This window comes from Xenopus laevis, chromosome 5S (genome assembly GCF_017654675.1).
Source record: "Xenopus laevis strain J_2021 chromosome 5S, Xenopus_laevis_v10.1, whole genome shotgun sequence".
In the NCBI taxonomy this organism is placed as follows: Eukaryota; Metazoa; Chordata; class Amphibia; order Anura; family Pipidae; genus Xenopus; species Xenopus laevis.
In genome coordinates, this window is record NC_054380.1 from 1,437,923 (window position 1) to 1,451,960 (window position 14,038).

General features: G+C 40.8%; 1 long non-coding RNA gene across 2 annotated transcripts; it reads right to left on the bottom strand.

Annotated features, from left to right (window-relative positions):
* Positions 1–6,357: 6,357 nt before the first annotated feature.
* On the bottom strand, positions 6,358–13,932 carry LOC121394148. Of its 2 annotated transcripts, XR_005961513.1 has the most exons (4): positions 13,833–13,932; positions 9,439–9,520; positions 6,943–7,044; positions 6,358–6,711 (listed from the first exon to the last, which is right to left on the bottom strand). It is a non-coding gene; the product is annotated as an uncharacterized LOC121394148 (long non-coding RNA). The 2 variants fall into 2 exon arrangements; XR_005961514.1 differs by lacking the exon at positions 6,943–7,044.
* Positions 13,933–14,038: the final 106 nt, after the last annotated feature.

Sequence of the window (14,038 nt, forward strand, 5' to 3'; positions counted from 1 at the left end):
TATATATACTCCTTTAAACACTTTTATATTTTGGTGTTTCTGATCCTTTAATATTATTTCATGCCATAGTAAAACCTTATTTGTGCTATTACTGGATTGAGAGAGTCATTTTACTGGATGAGGACTAATCCTCTGATATTGTTTCATGTTCTCCATTGAGAGATGATACATTAGGGGGCCGATTCACTAAATTCGAGTGAAGGATTCGAAGTAAAAAAACGTTGAATTTCGAAGTATTTTTTGGGCTAATTCGACCATCGAATGGGCTACTTCGACCTTCGACTACGACTTCGAATCGAAGGATTCGAACTAAAAATCGTTCGACTATTCGACCATTCGATAGTCGAAGTACTGTCTCTTTAAAAAAAACTTCGACCCCCTAGTTCGGCAGATAAAAGCTACCGAAGTCAATGTTAGCCTATGAGGAAGGTCCCCATAGGCTTGCCTAAGTTTTTTTGATCGAAGGATATTCCTTCGATCGTTGGATTAAAATCCTTCGAATCGTTCGATCGAAGGAATAATCCTTCGATCGTACGATGGCAGAATTTGCACTAAATCCTTCGACTTCGATATTCGAAGTCGAAGGATTTCAATTCCTAGTCAAATATCGAGGGTTAATTAACCCTCGATATTCGACCCTTAATGAATCAGCCCCAAAGTGTTAAAATCTCAGTTCTGAGTTACAACTTGGCCTGCTAGAAACCAAGGCTTATGTAAATGAGTAAAGTGAAATTCAGAGATCAAGTCAGCTCTGTGCCCACTAATGTCCTAGACTAGAATCATTTTTACAAATATCCAGCACAGGTTTATTTATGATAAAGAAGACAATGAAATACGGCTTTGCCACTGTATTCTCACTAAAACTAATAAGACACCTTTCTTGAGTTTTGGCAATATTTTACATATTTTTGTTTAAGAAAAAATGTTAAGAAATGCATTCTTATAAAAAAAATTTTTTTTTGTTAATGTTATGGGGTTAAAGATTTTCATGTTGAAATTTTTAAAAAGGTGACGGGATTTTGAAGGAAAGGTCAAACACATATTTGTGTGGCGCTGCCCATTTGCAATGGAGGGGAGGTTTGTATATTCATTTGCAGGAAACTATTGTTTAGTATAACAGTAGGTATTAAAAACCGATGTAATTAGTTATTGTTACACTAGTTAAGAGAAAGTGACAAAATTGTGAACTGCTGAAGCAAAGCTGTGATTTTCCTATTTGCTGTCTAATAAAGAAGTTCAGTTCCAAGCAGTGACTCCTGTAGTGAGGCCTATGGTGCAACATCTGTAACAAATCACTACGTCACCCCATCAGTGTGTCGTCTCGATTCATATGGCTTCCATTGTCGCTCCCATTGTCACTCCCATTGTCACTTCCATTGTCACTCCCATTGTCGCTCCCATTGTCGCTCCCATTGTCGCTCCCATTGTCACTCCCATTGTCACTCCCATTGTCGCTTCCATTGTCGCTCCCATTGTCGCTCCCATTGTCGCTCCCATTGTCGCTCCCATTGTCGCTCCCATTGTCGCTCCCATTGTCACTCCCATTGTCGCTCCCATTGTCGCTCCCATTGTCACTCCCATTGTCGCACCCATTGTCGCACCCATTGTCACTCCCATTGTCGCACCCATTGTCGCACCCATTGTCGCTCCCATCGTCGCTCCCATTGTCGCTCCCATTGTCGCTCCTATTGTCGCTCCCATTGTCACTCCCATCGTCGCTCCCATCGTCGCTCCCATTGTCGCTCCCTTAGTCGCGCCCATTGTCGCTCCCATAGTCGCGCCCATTGTTGCTCCCATTGTTGCTCCCATTGTCGCTCCCATTGTCACTCCCATTGTCACTCCGATTGTCACTCCCATTGTCGCTCCCATTGTCACTCCCATTGTCGCTCCCAAATCTACAGCAATCTTAGATCTTCCCAAGCCCCACCTAATAAAGGACATCTGTCTCTGAAATGCAATTTACATAAATTGTATCTGATGAAGTTTCATGCTTGTAATATCTTCTTTGTAAACTGAATGAGACAAAGTTTTGTTTTCTTTGAGAAATGACAAGATGATGAAACTGTCGGCAAATACAGCTGCAAAACAAACCCGATGAAATGTGTTACAGTTGTGATGCTCGTTCTGGTACAAGAATAATTATCTGAGCTCTGCTGACACCGAACTCTTCAAGTCAGTGCCTTAAATAATTCTTTGAGGCTTTTATAATCTTCTAAAACACATCAATGTGTCGCCCTTCTAGGACCATGGAAATAAGAAATAAAGCTGATTCAAATTGAAAGAATATATTGCATTATGCAAAGCTATCTATCATATCACACATGCATTCCTATCTCCAGGTATCAACATATTGTTTTCCTACACCTAGTGGGTTATTTACTAAGCTCTGAATACCCGAAATTCCCCGAAATCCGAAAAATTTGTGCTTTTTTTTTTTATATAAAATCTGACTTTTAAAAAAATCATGAATTTTTCGTAATTTATTAAACCCCGAGGGCTAAAAAGACCGAATACAAAAACAAGGCATCTCAAAGCTGTCGAGGTTGCATAAAAGTCAATGGGATTAGTCCCATTGATATTTGGTTGTGTCGGGGGTTTCGGGCAATTTCATGATGTTTTCAGAGCTTTATGGTGAAAACTCTGAAAAATTCAGAGATTTCAGGAAAAATTCACGAAAAAATCGTGAAAATCTGAGCTTTTCCAGCAAAGCAAATTTTTGGGAAAATCTAATAATAGATAAGCGTTAAAATCCCAAGCGGGTTAGATCGGAGTTTGTAGCAGCCGATATTGAGATAAATTCGGACCTTGACAAGTGTATTTGGCTCTCATCTGATCTATCATATCAACCTGCATACAAAAGAAACTTCAAAAGCAAATCCTCTCTAGACTGACCCTATGAAGTCAAACACTCTAGAATGTTCAACAAATGGTGCAGAATTTAAATATCCAATCCTGCTGGACCCCTGTTTTATGGCAGCTATGGTGCTCCTTCCTAGATGGTTGTTTGGAGCAGTACAGGCAAAAACTATAGCACATTTATGTTTCTGTTTGGCTAGATGAGATGTTTAAACAAAAAACTACAACAAGAGTGAGAATGGGAAAAAAGTCTGGAAGGTCAGTTTAGAAAGAGCAACAACCGCACACCCAGGCTCCTAAATAACTGCAGTATGGTGAGTAGTCTATGGGAATTGGCATCTCACCAGTTTCAGTAGAGCAGGTTGTTCAGAGGGGCACGACCCAAATCAATGTTTGTGACTAAATTAAAACACAGAAGTCGTGATGTGTTGGTCAACCTGTTTTATCACTGCACCAGTGACATTTGGCCCCATATTTCTTAACAGAGGAGGGGAAATGTCACAGGGGGTATTCTACCATCTATTCTATCGTCTAGTGGCCCCAAACACCTAGAAATAGTGGATGACTTTACCCTAAAACCAAAATGATAAATCTCTATCTTTCTAGATCAATGCCATTGCCTCCAATACCGTATGCAGTACTAGGGAGAAAGACACAAGTTCAAGGGAAACCAGTGATTGCGTCTCAGTCTTGTAGAAAGTTAGTTTATCACAAAAACAAAAAGAGTTTCCAGCATTATAAACTTAGCGACACATTTACAAATGGAAAATCTCTTCAAGCAAATATCTGCCCTGTCTTTAAAACCAAATACAGATCCTTTTTGTGGAGCACTAGCAATGTATCTGCTATGTTTATGCTTATGGGTCACTTCAGAACCACCGTGAGCTGATAAATATTGTGTTTCTAAAAGTCACCCAACACATAGACAATGTGCTCTCCAGTTCAGACTTCTCCTTCATCTGGGCACTCTATGCAGGGCTCACAAATATGAATCATTTTTAAGCTTCTTAAATAGTTACCCATTTACACATATGAACATTTACTCTTTTTCTGTGTAAAAGGAGTAAAACAAAGGGAGTAAAAAATGTTCAGAGATGTGAACCCAATCACTGCTACACAATAAGGGGCCGATTCACTAAGGGTCGAATATCGAGGGTTAATTACCGACTAGGAATTAAAATCCTTCGACTTCGAATATCGAAGTCGAAGGATTTAGCGCAGATAGTTCGATTGAAGGATAATTCCTTCGATCGAACGATAAAATCCTTCAAATCGAACGATTCAAAGGATTTTAATCCAACGATCGAAGGAATATCCTTCGATCAAAAAAACTTAGGAAAGCCTATGGACCTTCCCCATAGGCTAACATTGACTTCGGTAGCTTTTAGCTGCCGAACTAGGGGGTCGAAGTTTTTTTTAAAGAGACAGTACTTCGACTATCGAATGGTCGAATAGTCGAACGATTTTTAGTTCGAATCCTTCGATTCAAAGTCGTAGTCGAAGTTTGAAGTAGCCCATTCGATGGTCGAAGTAGCCCAAAAAAAACTTCGAAATCGAAGTTTTTTACCTTCGAATCCTTCACTCGAAGTTAGTGAATCGGCCCCTAAATGTATACATGCATTTTATAGAGTAACAACTGTTTTTAATCACCTTCTGCATTCTACATGCAAACACGGTGTAGGATATATGTATCAAACAGCTGATATTGAACCATGTTCACTGTTATAGGGTTCACTGTTTATGTTCTATTATTTCTATATTTGATGATTTCCCACTGAATTTAGAAAGCTTTGATGTTAAGAGAAAAGTCTACTCGCTGCTGACGAGTGTAACTGCAGCATTACATGTAATTACTTGTTGTGTTTGTGAGGCCCGAGTGACAATAATGACTCTACCTGTTGACATACAATTTCTCTGGTGCATCTGTTAATGTCTGCAATTGATTTGCACACGGGTGTAATTACCATCACTGATGGGGTTGGAAATGAGCTTCCCCACTAGGCTCCTGTCAATCACCACTTTCTCCAGCCGTGGCCCTGAAAGGCTTATGGACAGGAGCACACCTGAGCCAAACACCTGAGCCAAACACCTGAGCCAAACACCTGAGCCAAACAGGAGCTGAAACAAGGAATAAGAATCAAAACATTTTTTTAATGTTGGTTCTGTACATGACCACAATGAATTTTAAATGAAACAACTCAGATGCAGTTGAACTGCAGACAACCGCACTTCAAGAACACAGACATCAGCCCCTAAAAAAAGCCACTTGTTAAAGTGATTATTGTGTCAAAATAGTTCATTGGCTGTTTTAAAGAATCACCAAAATCTCTCTCCTTTGTTTTGTGATTTGCTGAATTCTGTCATAGTTCTGAACACTTCCCAATACAAAAAATGTTTGATGGCGAGACCAACAACTTGCAGCTTGTCAAATAGGTAAGAGGAATAGAGACTGGGGCAACATTTGTGTTGTCACTTATTATAGTAACCAAAAACATTTGAATGTTTTTATCACTTGGGAATACATTAAACAGTAACAACAGCTTATAGCTAAAAACTCTGGTTTGGCAGCACCTTAAAGCTCCTATACAAAGACAGGTCATCTCCCATAGACTCCATTTTAATGAAATCATTCAAATTTCATTAATTATTTCCTTTTTCTTTGTAATAATAAAACAGCCCCTTGTATTTGATTACACCTAGGATACAATTAATCCCTGTTGGAGACAAAACAATCCTAATGAGTTTATTTACTATTCAAAACACATCAGTTAATAGTGCTACTCCAGCAGAATTCTGCACTGAAATCCATTTCTCAAAAGAGCAAACTGATTTTTTTATATTCAATTTTGAAATCTGACATGGGGCTAGACATTTTGTCAGTTTCCCAGCTGCCCCCAGTCATGTGACCTGTGCTCTGATAAACTTCAGTCACTCTTTACTGCTGTACTGCAAGTTGGACTGATATCACCCTTTCCCCCCCAGCAGCCAAACAACAGAACAATGGGAAGGTAACCAGATAGCAGCTCCCTAACACAAGATAACAGCTGCCTGGTAGATCTAAGAACAACACTCAATAGTAAAAGCCAAGTCCCACTGAGACACATTCAGCTACATTGAGTAGGAGAAATAACAGCCTGCCAGAAAGTAGTTCCATCCTAAAGTGCAGGCACAAGTCACATGACTGGGGCAGCTGGGAAACTGACAATCTGTCTATCCCCATGTCAGATTTCAAAATTGAATATAAAAAAATCTGTTTGCTCTTTTGAGAAATGGATTTCAGTGCAGAATTCTGCTGGAGCAGCACTATTAACTGATGTGTTTTGAAAAAAACATGTTTTCCGATGACAGGATATTGTGGCAAAATTTGGTTTGCAGCTGCAAACATTTACCACATATACTGCAAATGTTTGAAAATGGTCGAGTTTTTTCGAAAAAATTTAAATTAAACACTGGCCCTTTAAGAACTGGAATTCAACTATTTGCCACCTAAAAGCTGCTGAATTGCTGTTTAAGTCAACTGGAGAGGTCCAGGGATAAATTTGGAGTTGTTTGTAGCCTTTGAGTCATTTGAGTTTCTTTCAGAGAAAACTCAAATTAAGTCTGATAAAATTTGCAATGTTTCTGTTATTATGCAAACCATATTTTTTTCTTGTGGACATTCCTTTTTTTTTAAAAAAAAAACTACTTGTAACCAGCAAGAAAGTGAAACTGTTTCCATCAAAGCTACTTTAGAAGATAGAACATAAGATCAATGACTAATTGTTCAGCCTCAATGCGTCGGCATAGGAAGGGCAGGTCAGAACATTGTCCCTGACAGACATATTTGTTCTTCCATTTGCTCAGCACTCGCTGCTCCTGGAGGACAAGAGAGAGAAGAGAAGGGTGAGGCGGCTGCCTGATACGTTCCCAGTGGTTTAAGTGTTTCTGGTTCTCAAGCAGGGAAATCTTATTGTGCCACATAAACAAAGATACAACTGTTTTAGGACGGAGCTCCAGACAAAAGCTCTGCTATCATCACTATGTTGCCTGATCCTTTATGAAAATTAAACTTGTTGAAAGAAGCTTGAAAGCCGGATTGTTTGTTACCATTATTGTAACTTTCCCAAATAAAGTTCCTCTAGTTCTGTGACATTGTCTCGGGCCTTTCCTGTGCGCTTGTTCTTCAAAATCCAAGGGGAACCCCCGGTGCTTTCAACAAAACAGAAAAGTTACAACTTTAGAGATGATGGGGCAAATTCACTAAGATTCGTAGTTGCGCTAGGCGTAACTTCGCCGCACTTCTCCAGGCGTAGTTTCGCCAGCGCTCCGCAAATTCACTAAAATCCGAAGTTGCGCTCAGGGGTAGCGTAAGGTTGCAAAGTTGCACTAGCGTTGATTCGCTAATCGAAGCGAAGTTACACTAGTGATGGTTAATTTGCATACGGCGCCAAATTCAAATTTCAATGGAGGAATATGTAGCAGAACTACACAAGCCTGGGAAACCTTCAAAACATCAAATAAAAATTTTATTTTGCCCTACACATGTGCCCACTGTATAGTTAAGTTGCCATGAGTTAGGAAATGTAGGGGGGAAGGAGGGGAGCCCCAAAAAAACTTTTCAATCTTTTTCAGCCTATCACCCATAATATAGAAAAAACGCCAGTGTTTTTTGGGACTTAGAAAAAATGTGAACTTTTTTTGAAGCAATCCCTATCTACTCTATTGCGCTTCGCCTGGTCTGAGGTGGCGAAGGAAGTCTAGCGTAAAAGGTAACGTTCAGTACAATGCGCGCGTTAGTGAATTTGCGTAGTTACGTCCGTTGCGCAAATTCGCCAGGCATAAGGGTGCAAAGTAACACTAGCGAATTACGCCAGCGTTCGTTAGTGAATTTGCGAAGTAACAAAAATGACCAACGCTAGCGAATTGACGCTAGCGTTAGGCGCTTCGGCGCTTAGTGAATTTGCCCCTGTGAGTTCTTGGGCTGTTGCAACTTCTGTGAGACCCACATGAAATTCTATAAACATGACTAGTAAATACTATTAACATTTCTACGTTGGTTAGTATCACTGTACAAACCAACATCGACTTAGGCTTTAACAAATGATCATTTATATATTCTCCTGCAAGGCTCCTGTTTATTTATATTGGTTCTTAGGTGGCCTCCTTTTGGCAGACAGAGGTAAAACATCAAGACGCAGGGGCCGATTCACTAACTTCGAGTGAAGGATTAGAAGTAAAAAAACTTTGAATTTCGAAGTATTTTTTGGGCTACTTCGACCTTCGACTGCGACTTCGAATCGAAAGAATTCGAACTAAAAATCGTTTGACTATTCGACCATTCGATAGTCGAAGTACTGTCTCTTTAAGAAAAAACTTCGACCCCCTAGTTCACCATCTAAAAGCTACTGAAGTCAATGTTAACCTATGGGGAAGGTCCCCATAGGCTTGCCTAAGTTTTTTTGATCGAAGGATATTCCTTCGATCGTTGGATTTAAATCCTTCGATTTGAAGGATTTTATCGTTCGATCGAAGGATTCGTTCGATCGCACTATTTGCGCTAAAATCCTTTGACTTCGATATTCGAAGTCGAAGGATTTTAATTCCCAGTCGAATATCGAGGGTTAAGTAACCCTCGATATTCGACCCTTGATGAATCGGCCCCGCAGTGTTCATAATAAGAAAAGGATCCTGGGAACAAAACGAAGTTAGTGCTGCATTCCATCCATAATACATTTCACAGTGTTTATGGATATACAGTATTTTCCCCTTTGTCCTGCTGGATATAACATTACTAGCTGTTCCATGCCTTGGTACATGGTAAAGGAAGGTTTCCTTTTTCTCTGTAATAATAAAACAGTAGATTGTACTTGATCCAAACTAAGATATAGTGCCAGCCTAAACCCTAAAGTTAAAAAAACCCTACCCCCTACCCTACATATACCCTACATAGACCCCCCTCCCTTCTCCCAAATGCCCCTAACGTTTTACTTAGCCCCTTGAGGCAAATTCAGGCATCGGAGCTCCATCTTCTTCTCTTCGGAAATCTTCATAATGAGAAAGGTGTGGTGGCACATGTGCAGTTGGTGCAATTTTTGCTGTTCCGCACATGCGCCGAAACTCACGGAAAAATTTCAGAAGCGCCAGTCTCATTTAGAAGATTTTCGAAGATGGCGTCTGTGAACTCCGATGCCTGAATCTGCACCAAGGGGTAAGTAAAACTTTAGGGGTATTTGTCTGGGATAACACTTAGGCTGAGGGGAGGAGAGAGGGGGGTCTATGTAGGGTGGGGGGGTAGGTGTTTTTTAACTTTACGGTTGAATTCTCCTTTAAGGGGTTATTTACTTATTATTATTTTTTATTTTTCTGGTCAGAGTTTTAAATGGGAAAACACATTTCTTGTGGATGGGAGTTTGGTCGAGCTTGTTTTAATAAAATAATGAGAAAAAAAAATGGATTTTAGTAAATAACCCCCTAAATGTGGGCTATCCTACTTTGTGCACTGTTGTTGACAGGTACCGACTATGTTACTGTTACTAAGCAATTGATAGGTGATATATTACAACCTAAAATCCATTACAAAGTGACTTGAATTGGTTTTCTTACTTTCAATGAGCTGCTGTTTCTCTTCAAGGAATCCATAGTCTGGGTGCAGTGATGTCGTTTTTCAGGTTAACTCACTTTTATTCTATAACAGAAATAAGACTAGATAGATTACTTGTTAACATGAAGACCCCACTGTAAAATCCACAATCTGTGCGTTAAACATCTTGCATTTACTATGAGAAAAGTGTTTAGGCTTCTGAGCAGGTGAGTATATATTACACAGCTCCCAATCTCATCACAAAATAATCTGCAACTGAATCCAGAATCAGTCCGTCATCAAGACTTTAGTGGCTGCAACGACAGGACAAGGGAATCTCATACAAACCCCTCGGCTTAGAAAGAGGAGACCTTTTGGCCCTTTATGAAACCTCAAGGATTAAGTCAATTAATCAGATAAAGAAAAATTGATCATTTACCCTGAAATGCCTATTTCAGAAATCAGGTATTTATACATGAGGCCACAAATAAGCGTTTCCCATGGGGTTGCAATGCCCTCTACTGGGAAAAAAAAGAGGTAGTGTTAATTAACACTTTTAATTAACAAAAAAATGAAAATCTTTCCATTTTATATAAACATTGGCACTCTGTTATCCTGTAATTAGATAAAGTTTTAATAACAAGCTTTTAGCCTTATACCATTTGTTAAGAGCCAGTGTAAACATTCACTGATTGTAATGTATTTATGTAGAACCATGATAAGTCGATGAAAGGTTTCAGGTATTGCATCAACTACTCGTTCACGTTGGTTATTTAGTTCAGTGGTCCTCAACCTTTTTTGCCCCGGGGACCGGTGTAGAGGCAAATTTTTTTTTTGCAAGGACAAGGGGGAGGGGGTTCGGCGGGGTCGGGAGGGGTCAGCGTCCAATTCTGGCGCGCCACGTTAATTGTACCCTAGGCTCGGCAGCCCAGTTCAAGACTGTCCGCATCCCAGCGGTTGGGATGCGGACAGCTGAAATGCTGCATAAACACGTTGAAAAGCACAAAGTAGGATGACATTTTGGGATGGATTTATCAAGGGTCGAGTTTCGAATTTGAAAAACTTCGAAATGCGAATTCAAAAAGACCAACTGAAATGTATTTAAAAAAACTGGGGGGTTTTTGCAGGTGAATAGTCCGTATTCATTTGAATTAGTCTGAATTTGAATCATACTAATCGAAGTAATAGCGCATTTGAATCATACGAATTGAAGTTTTCCCCCCCCCAAAAAAAGGAGATTTTTCAATGTCCACCAATTGACTCCAAATGGGTTGTAGGAGGTCCACCATAGGCTAAAACAGCAACTTTTTTTTTAGATGGCGAATTTTTAAAGAGACAGTACATGATAAATTTCAATATTCAAATTTTCAAATTTTTTTCAAATTGGATTATTCCTTAAGTACACAAAAATTAGCTCAAAATGCAAAAAAATTTTAATTAGAATTTTGACTTCGACCTTTGATAAAACTGCCCTTTGTGTGTTTCCTAGCCCTCTAAACAACCCCACCACAAAAATAATCAAGGCCTCAGTGCCATTGGGACTCTGATTATATTAAGGTTTAGTTTCATGCAGACAGTGATGTTCTGATACAGTTTTCAATTAGAAAATTAGACTTTATTTCATGGAAAAAGCTGTGTATAAAATCAGCGTATGGTACAATGAAGTTCAGCTGACAACAATAAATAAAAGTAATAATGTTCATACAGTTACTTTACAACTTAAACCATGGAAACCCCATTGAACTAGTAAATAAATGTGTAATTTAATGGTAACAGGAGGAGGGTTGGGTGAATTTTTTCACCTTGTTTCGCCGCAGAAATGACTCTCATAGACTTGTATGGCGTAGTGCGACAAAAAAAAAAAAGATGTGCGTCAAAAAAAATTTGCGGCGCGACATCTAGGGGCCGATTCACTAACTTCGAGTGAAGGATTCGAAGTAAAAAAACTTCGAATTTCGAAGTGTTTTTTGGGCTACTTCGACCATCGAATGGGCTACTTCGACCTTCGACTACAACTTCGACTTCGAATCGAAGGATTCGAACTAAAAATCGTTTGACTATTCGACAATTCCATAGTCGAAGTACTGTCTCTTTAAGAAAAAACTTCGACCCCCTAGTTCGCCACCTAAAAGCTACAGAAGTCAATGTTAGCCTATGGGGAAGTCCCCATAGGCTTTCCTAAGTTTTTTTGGTCGAAGGATAATCCTTCGATCGTTGGATTAAAATCCTTCGAATCGTTCGATCAAACAATTTGCGCTAAAATCCTTCGACTTCGATATTCGAAGTCGAATGATTTTTATTCCCAGTCGAATATCGAGGGTTAATTAACCCTCGATATTCGACCCTTGGTGAATCGGCCCCCTAGTAGTGCCTCTAAATGCTGAAGTACAAGTATTTTCCTGCAGTGGAATAAAGGAAGAAACACAGCGGGGGTTTCTTATTAAAATCCAAAGTTTTCTCACTATTTTCTGAAAACCACTCCAACCAAAGGGGATATTTATCAAAGAGTGAAATTAGAGATCGTCACGGTCCTCTAGAGGGAAATTCCACCACTTTCCATTCATTTCTCTGGGATATTAAAAAGAGTGAACGTGAAATTTCATCCTTTGATAAATATGTCTTTCAAAATCCCATAGAAATGAATGGAGAGTGGGGGAATTTCACTCTAGAGGACTGTGACGATCTCTAACTTCACTCTTTGATAAATATACCCCTAAATCTGTAGTGACTTTTCCCACCTATTTATCATTAAATTATCACAAAAATTTCTTGTGCGGGAAAAGACTTGATAAAATTGTGAAAAAGTCCAAATCGTACATTTTTTTCCAGATTTAATACACGAAACCTGCGACTTGCGAATGAAACCCGGCGCAGTTCAGGATTTCTTCAAAATGTCAACAGGACATCTGCCATTGACTTCTACATGAACTCGGCAGGTCTGAGTTGGAGCATTTCTGTATTGTGCACACAGAGCAATGACAGAAATCTATGGGCTTTACCTTGACATGTAATGGTGGCATACAGGGATGGATCTAGGGGTAGGCAGAATAGGAAGTGGCCTAGAGGGTGACGATAGGGGAGCGCAGGGCAGCTACCTCTAAAATTGTCTTCTGCCTGCCTCTATTCCGTGTTCACACCCCTCAGTCTTACTATACTTCATTCCATCTGTCACCCACCCCTCTGTTGCTCTCCTCTCCCTTCCACCCCTCTGTCACTCACCGCTCCCTCCCACCCCTCCATCACTCTCCCCTCTCTCCCACCCCTCCTTTGCTCTCCCCTCCCTCCCGTTGCTCACCCCTCCCTCACCTCCGTTGCTCTCCCCTCCCGTCTGTTGCTTTCCCCTCCCTCCCGTTGCTCTCCATTGCTCACCCCTCCCTCCATCGCTCTCCCTCCCTCCATCGCTCCTCCCTCCCTCCCCTCCGCCATTCACCCCTCCCTTCTTCGCTCTCCCCTCCCTCCTGTCTGTTGCTCTCCCCTCCCTCCATAGCTCTCCCCTCCCGCCCCTCCATCACTCTCCCCTTCCTCCTATATCTCTCCCCTCCCGCCCCTCCATCACTCTCCCCTTCCTCCTATATCTCTCCCCTCCCGCCCCTCCATCACTCTCCCCTTCCTCCTATATCTCTCCCCTCCCGCCTCTCCATCACTCTCCCCTTCCTCCTATAGCTTTCCTCTCCCTCTTCTACGTCACTCTCCCATCCCTCCCCTCCATCGCTCTCAAATCGCTCTCCACTCTGTCCCCCGCTCTTCCCTTCATTGAAGTCGGGTGGACACGCGGGGGTTGGTGGCTGGCTGGGTTGACTAGGGCACCTGGTTGGCACGGCCCTGGTAGCATGTAAATTTTATTATCATGACTTTGTCTGTTTTAGTTACAGCACTTGCAAAGATACTAAAGTACTTATAAGGAGAGCAGAGAAGGTGCACTCAACAATCCCCTTTCTTTTTTGTCTGCTTCCAGCCATAAATTTCCGGCTATGATGGCCTCACGACCCGGACACATTTGCTTTTTGCTACAGTTCTTTCAGCCATTGCAAACTGCAAGGAGATCAGCCAGAATATTTGAATTCAATCTCTCTGGTCCTGTGGATCCGTTGAGTGCCGGTCGGCCCTACTTTCTTCTTCGCTCCCTAAATCTGGGGGTTTAAAAGTGGAAACGCAAATTGCATTAAAACCTTAGTCCCTATAAAACTTCCTAATTAAAGGGGAGATGCAACTTTGATGTAACTTTTAGTAGGTTATAGAATGGCCAATTCTAAGCAAAATTGTCTTTTTTATTTATTTTTTAATAGTTTTTTTATTTATTTTATTTTCAACTTTGCAGGTTCATCGGAAGCCCCGCCCATTCCTTTGTCCCGCCCCTCAAACGTCACAAAATAACCTGCCGACTTAGTTTAGACATGAGGCTGAGTGAGTAACTTACCCACCACTACGTCGGAACGTGAGTTGTAAGAATCCGTCAGGCTACACGTCGATTATAAAGTAGAGATCAAATCTCGCGATATCTTTCGCTCGTAAGAGCCATGCCGCGGAGTGATACATCAAATGACTGCAGAGGAGCACGCCGGGAGATGTAGTTTTCATGTCGTCTTGTTGCCGCTGGATGTCACTGACGGCGCAGCAGGAGAG